Source organism: Diachasma alloeum, unplaced genomic scaffold (assembly GCF_001412515.2).
Source record: "Diachasma alloeum isolate Michigan unplaced genomic scaffold, Dall2.0 Dall_scaffold_78914, whole genome shotgun sequence".
Classification (NCBI taxonomy): Eukaryota; Metazoa; Arthropoda; class Insecta; order Hymenoptera; family Braconidae; genus Diachasma; species Diachasma alloeum.
Window position 1 is genome coordinate 111930 of NW_021683649.1, and position 7808 is coordinate 119737.

Consider the following 7808-nt stretch of genomic DNA (forward strand, 5'->3'; position numbering starts at 1 on the left):
ACATGATCAGACTCCCCATCTGACCCGTCGTGACCACCGCGCCATCTAACGGCCCGATTGCGAAGTAATATCCAGGATCGGCTTTGTCTGTCTACTTTTCTTTACTCATAAATAAGATCGCTGAACGATCCTCGAGGGTTCCGACTTCACCTCGAAGACCGTCCAGCAAGCTAAGCGATGCAAACACTTCCTTCTCGCTTTGCAATAGTGCTCCCTTTAACCAGAGGGTGAGCTCTATTGCAATCCAGAATCATGCTGCCTAAGTAGACGAAGGGACCCGAGGATGACTGCCTTCTGCATCTGGGCAGCCAAATTGAAGGCTTGACGCCTACAGGCCGGGATGGTTTTGAGCGCAGATATGAATGACTCCTTCATTCCCCCAAGAGAGCCAATGATAAGGACAACCAACTTTACTTTAAATCCTCTGTTGATTTGACGCAGCTCAAACAGGAGTGATTGGTATTTGAGCCGTTTCTCTTCTTCTTTAATTGTGATGTTGCTCTCAGCCGGAGCTGAGAACTCAATGACATAGATGATTTTGTCATCAAAATCGAAGAGGACGATATCAGGTTTCGTCGCAACGATTGGCCTGACAGTCGCAAAGGAGAAGTTCCAGTAAATCTCACACCTCTCGTTCACGACAACGGACTCAATATCTCCTGGAGCATACGGCAGCAGTGGTGTTCTGTCTATCCCATAAGAGTGCCGCAGAAGGATGTGCAGCACTCTCAAAGCCGCATTATATCGATGGATATAACTCGTGATGGCATATGTCGGGCAAGCCGATAAAAGATGCATCAGAGTTTCCGGGGACCGCTGCAAGCCCGACATCGAATGTCTGGAACTTGCAACGCCATAACACGACTTCGACAGACTAGGGTGTTTACCACACCATCCTGGCAGGCGCAAATGAAACCCTCAGTTTCGGATATCAAGCCAACTGACTTCAAGAAAGACNATATGTCGGGCAAGCCGATAAAAGATGCATCAGAGTTTCCGGGGACCGCTGCAAGCCCGACATCGAATGTCTGGAACTTGCAACGCCATAACACGACTTCGACAGACTAGGGTGTTTACCACACCATCCTGGCAGGCGCAAATGAAACCCTCAGTTTCGGATATCAAGCCAACTGACTTCAAGAAAGACAATGTCAACTGGACGGAGAGACCCTGCTCCTCCACATGGCGGAAGAACACGCCATGCATGGGCCTATCAACGTACTGACGGAATAAGTCGGACTGATCCGCCGCCTTGATGGTCGCTCTACGTCGAGATTTGGCAATGAAGGCTAATGAATCAACAGCCAACTGACCATCTCGGCCACGACGAAATTCCAAACCGAGGGACGCCGCTGTGGTATCTGCTGCCTTATATAGGAAGGCTTGAACCCCAAACACCTCATGATCATGCACGAACTCCAAATGCGGATCCAAACCATTCATAACGTCACAAGCTAAAACGAGGACTAGACGATCATGTAGAGCCTCAAAACTGAGAAGTCCTCGTCCCCCCTCTCCCGCGGAAAATATAACCGCGGACTCGAAAAATAACTTCAGGTCATCCATGTAAAATACATGGCTAACCTGGTGCTTCCTATCACCAGGTCTTCCAGCTTGATATCCCCCAACACTACGCAGCGCACCAGAGAGCGGCAGCAGTGAGATGCAGAACAGAAGAGGACTCAGGGTGTCACCCTGGAAAACTCCTCTCCTGAATTGCACCAACCCTGAAGCCAGCTTCCCCTCACCAGATGTTATAGTGAAGCGCGTCCTCCAGAGAAGCGCAAGATCTTTAATGCATCTCAGTATGTTGTCTTCTACCGCAAGGCATTCGAGAAGCATGAAAATGAGCTCATGGATCGGGCTATCAAATGCCTTGCGATAGTCGACTNGTTATAGTGAAGCGCGTCCTCCAGAGAAGCGCAAGATCTTTAATGCATCTCAGTATGTTGTCTTCTACCGCAAGGCATTCGAGAAGCATGAAAATGAGCTCATGGATCGGGCTATCAAATGCCTTGCGATAGTCGACTCAGGCCACCGACAGATTGTGATGGTACTGCAACGAATCGCGCAATACGCAGTGATCGACCAGTAAACCTTATATCATAGAGGATACGCTCATTCAAGATACCGGTGAAGAGCTTATGTTGTGTATTCAGACACGTGATCGGCCTATAATTCGCCGGGTCACTCAAGTCTCCCTTCTTCGGGATCAACACAGTCCTTCCCTCCACCACTCGGGAACAGACTCACCGCCGTCGAGGAACGCCGTGAATATCCGAGCCAGATGGATACCCACAGAGGTAAACCTCTTCCACCAAAAGGCGTTAATACCATCAGGACCCGGAGCGGCGTGGTTCTTCATACCTTGCAAAGCAGATCGAACTTCGTCCTGAGTGACCCGCGAAAATTCCACGAGCTGCCGACGATGTTTTTGACAAACACGCAAAATTCCCGAAGGGCTGGAGTCTCCACTATGAGATTAGGGACTTGACCATACAGATCTCCCCAGAACTCTTCAACTCGCTCAACTGAAGGCATCTTAGCCGGCGCAGGCCTAGGCGGCTCGAACCAGCGAATGGGATCAAAATGGAAGACAGAATTGTCTACCACCCGACGGAACCCCTGTTTCAGAGACCGCTTCATGGTCCCCAGAACGCGCACTCTCTCAACAAACCTCTCCTTAATTAATAACAAAATAATAAAATAATATTTTACGAATGCGCGCCATAAAGCCTTACCAGCGATGATGAAGTCAATCACACACTGAATGCGCAACGCCCGCTTCCTAGCCTCATCGACTTTCCCTTGGAGCTGTGCAATGCGCCTTCGCGTTTTCACTTCAAATGACCCTTTACTTGGGTTCTGAGGCTTCAAACGAAGAGCCGCATCATACACAGCCCAGTTCAGATCGAGCAAGTTGATATCCGGAGGAAGGACTGCGGCCAGACCTGAATTCTCAATAGCCAGATCTTCAGGCCGGAGACGGAACTTCCCTGTGACTCTCTCTCGTCCTGCCCCTATATCACGCGAGGACACTTGAGGCTCTCCGTGGCTCTGTTGGGTCGGCTGCTCTGACTGTATATCCTCACTCCTCTGAGATACTATAAGAGGAGGAGGATCCACCAGCCCCCGTGGAACGACAAGCAAATCACATCCCTGTCGGCGCAAGCGACTGGCTTGATCTCTCAGATGTTGAATTGTGAAGTGCGACAACTCAGGGTGCATCGTGCACCACAAGCTTCTCATTCTTGCCATGTAGCCCACTTGCACCGGCACACTGTCCTGCCAACATTGCATGAGGTCCTCCTTGAGTTCCTCCGTCCACCTCATCCTTTGGACAGCCGGGTTGTTACCATTGGATCCAGATCATTCACCCCTCCCAACTGATCCGCGGTCCTCATCCGAGAGGGACCCATTGTCCCTTATGTGTGAGGCATATCCATTCTGCCTCGATTATCCCTTTGTGCCCGTCTAACTCCTCTAGGGTGAGGTCGTCTTCGCTTTCAACGTCCTGCGGAAGGTCGTGATAGATCTCCATCAGAGCCTCTACCTTGAATGTTAATAGTCTAAATTGACCTTCCTGCTGCATGGTGAGTGCTGTTTTTGAAGCTGCAGGCTTTGACTTTTGTTTAGCGGGCTCTTTTGATCATGACGATCCACTTGGACTGTTGATTTCCCCAGGAGTGGTGATCGGCTTAGTTATAACTGCCTCATTTTTGCTGGTAGTCCCTCTTCTTGTGTGACTTGCTCGATTTCCTCACTATCGCTCACTGGTTGTTGAGTTTCTTTCTTGGGTTCATTGACCTTAGTGTCGTCTGCCATGGCGATTGTCCGTCCTAAGTTGTCGGTTTAGGTGAGTTATCGGCTGTTGAGAGTTGGGTGAGTTACCGACTGCTGAGAGTTGGGTGAGTTACCGACCGCTGAGAATTGGGTGAGTTACCGACCGCTGAGAGTTGGGTGAGTTACCGACCGCTGAGAGTTGGGTGAGTTACCGACCGCCGACTTTTGGTGAGTCGCCTGTTGCGTGGCGCACGTGGCCAAGCGTCGGTGGGCTTCGGCGACACAGCGAATGTTTTAGAACTTTGCGTTAAATTGCCCGTGCGAACCCCGAAAGTTTATTCGACACGAGGCGTCCCTTAGATTTTCCACAGCACTTTACATACGTTTTCACCCACAATCCGGCTAGAAGGACCACTGTTTGGTGAATGTCTAGGGTTAGGGTGGATGTGGGATGAAAATATGCAGGGAGATTGGGAAAATTATTTTAGGCGGATTATAAAAAATCACACTATATTTATGTGGGATCGAACCACTTGCCAGTTAATATTACACTCTTTGGTTTCTAATGGTTGAATGTCTAATTAAATTGATGATTGTCTTTCACTGTTAATTAGTTGAGTCACTGAATTTAGACGAAAATTAATCAACAAGTTGATGTACTGGACAAAATATTAAATTTAGAATACTGATTGACTGAATACACTAGATCATTATCGTGACGATACTTGAATACTACTGATGACTGACTCTTCCGGGTGCCGCGCTGACCTGTGTCCGTTGACCCGAAGCGTCACGGAGATTTTCGGAGATGGCCGAGTTAGTCGACCGTGACTAATATGGAGATTTTAAGCTGCATTTCGAACAATTTCCTTTTGTAACAATTGTGTTAAAGGCTTGGCAACTTCTCCATAGCCTTGGATGCATTTCCGATAATAACCTGACAATCCCAAAAATTCTCTGGTTTTTGTCTGAATATCCGAAGTGAGAAATTTATCTACGACTTTGATTTTCTTTGGATTAGGTCAGAGTCCATCTTTTTCTATAATGTTTCATAAATACGCGACTTCACTTTTCAGGAATTCGCATTTATCCGGTTGTAATTTTAAATGTGCTTCGCGTAATCTTTCGGTCAACAACTTATATTTTCTCGTGTGTTCTTCCAAATTTTCAGCATCGATTACTATATCGTGTAGATAGACAAAGAGTTCCACTCTTTGTAATCCAGTCAAAACAGTATCCATAATTCTTTGAAAGGTCGCTGGTGCATTCTTCAACCCCATTGGCATTCGTTCGAATTCATAATGTCTAAAAGGTGTTGTGAAAGCTGTCTTATGTCTATCTCGAGGAGCCATCTGGATTTGATAGAATCCCTGAGCTAGATCAAACACAGAAAAGTAAGTGGCACCGCCGAGTTGAGTAAAAATATCTTCGATATAAGGTAACGGATAAGCATCTACAAGGGTGAATTCGTTCAACGCGCGAAAGTCTATCATAAGACGCCATCTTTTATTATCCTGAGAATCAGGTTTCTTTGGAGCTATCCAGACTGGACTACAATACGGTGACTTTGAAGGACGTACGAGACCCTTTTTCCGCAGTTCCCCGACCTGAACATCTATTTCTTTACGCAATGACATTGGTTGTCTATATTGTTTTGAATGGATTGGATGAGGATTAGTAGTCATTATTCTGTATATTATTCTGTATTATTCTGTAAGGATGAAGATCAGTTGCAGAAATGGGTTCATCGGGCAACTGATGAATATCCGATGTGTTCAACAATAGATCCTTAATGTAAGCTGATTCTTCCTTGTTCAGGTGATCCATTCTCAAAAGTTCTTTTAATTTTTCACATTTCTCATGTTTATTTGTTATAACAATTGACTCTTCATTTAACTCTTCATTTTCCTGGAAATCTAAGGTCTAAGCAGTACCGTCTTCATTATTAATTACCGAAACATCCTTGAATTTAGTGTTAATTTTGAAAACTGTTTCTTTTATTCGATCATTTTCCTCTTCAGATGTTTTAAAATTAGTATCATCGCACGTCTCTTGAACTTTAGAAAAATACATTTCGTATATCTTTTGCAATAACTTTGATTTTGATTTGAATTATTCCTTAAAAATTAGATCACTTGATACTTCATCAAATCCCATTAATTCGATTTCTGGTATGGTAAGTTTGATAGCGCGAGTCGTTGCACTGAAAACTCTAATGTAGGCCTTGCCCCATGATTAGTCGCTAGACAATTTCCCGCGAAAACATTTTCAGCATCGTGAATTTTTGGAGTCCAGCCTTCCTTTATTTCAGGATTTAATATTTTACAATACATTACTGAGCAGTGATGCGCAGGTATCAACACAGTTTCATCAGACACATCCCCTTTGCATGTGAATGAATATGATTCATCATCAATTATTATTACTCTTTTATCGTAATCAAAGATGACTCGAGTTCCAATGAAAAATTGATTTCCCAAAATGCCTGATGCTTCAATGGGAAAACCATTTGCAACAATCAAAAATTTGACTTCTTTTCCAAACAATAATAAAGTTATTTCCCCCTTTGTTGGTACCGGATGATCATTTATTCCCATTGAATCAATTTTAACATTCGTATCTAGTTCCACATCATTTGGTCCAAATCTTTCCTGTATCAAATTTGGATTACAACGTGTCTCCAATAAAACAGTGATAATTTCCCGCGGATTATTTATACTCAATCCCAGATGAAGAGTGGCATTGGCGTTATTTTGATTTAACCGTACGATGTCTATTCGGCGAGATTCGTCTCTGATATCACATGTACTGGATGCGTCCGAGTCTGCGGCTCCCCTTGCGCGCCCGAATAAGAGGGTACCGTCACGTTTCCCGCAGTGGCCTAATTCTCATCCCTCTGACGTATATAATAGACCTTCGCACTGTGCCCTGTCATTTGACAATCTTCGCAAATCTTAGGAATGTAAAAACAATTCCCAGAAATGTGACCTGGCGTTGAACTCTTGTTACAAATGATCGGCGTTTGATTGGCTTGATTTTGATTTATTGGTTTCGCATAATTATTTTTCTGACCTGAGCTGAAACTTCCCAATTTTGGGTACAGTTTGACGACATGATCTTGCCCGTTACAAATCTGGCAAATCATTGGTATTTTGTTCTGAAAATTAGATTGATTATTGGAATTTTTGAAATTATTTTGATTAAAACCATTGTTTTGATTTGGTCTACCAATAATTGATCAACATTGTAACGCTGTGTGCCCAGTTTTCCCGCAAACCTGGCAATGCACGCCTGGAGGTACTGCACTCGGGGTAGTTTGTACCTTATTCATGGGGTTTGCCATGATTGGATTGGAAAAACCACCCGTTCTGGCCAAAAGAACTTGATTGCTCGATCCCGCGGTTGAGTCAGGCATGTATCGTTGCCAACACTGAGGTGCGCTGTGATTCGCCATGCCACAAATCTGATAAGGTAATTGTTTCTTTTGATTTTTGTGTTGATTTGGGATGGTCCTCTGAGCTTGGTCTGGATCTTTAGAATGATTCGGATTTTGAATCAAACTGGGAATCGAATTTTTATTCACTTTTTGATCGGTCAACTAATACCGGTTTTGTTTTAATCGGTTCCGTTTTTTTATTTCTTAGACCCGATTCTTTTTCAAGTTTAGCTTCAGCTCTCTGAGCTGCATTTACCGTTTCTTCAAATGTAACAGGGATATATTTCATTCCATGTCTAATCCTTCGGAGTAAACCATGGCTAAATATACCAAGTATTTTTCGCGCAATTATTGCACCATAACTAGGGATGTCGCAAGCTCCCTCAGTTTTGTTGGCTTCGACGCATAACCGACCCATCGCTCGCACGCGTTTAGCAAAACTAGTGACCTTTTCATGATCATCTTGGTAGAGATTTTCCAAATCTCCTTCCAATTGATCAACTGTTTTTGCTGGAATATAAGCCTTTTTCAAGTGATCATAAAATTCTTGACAGGTAGCAAATCTCAACCCAGATAACGATTCTCGCAC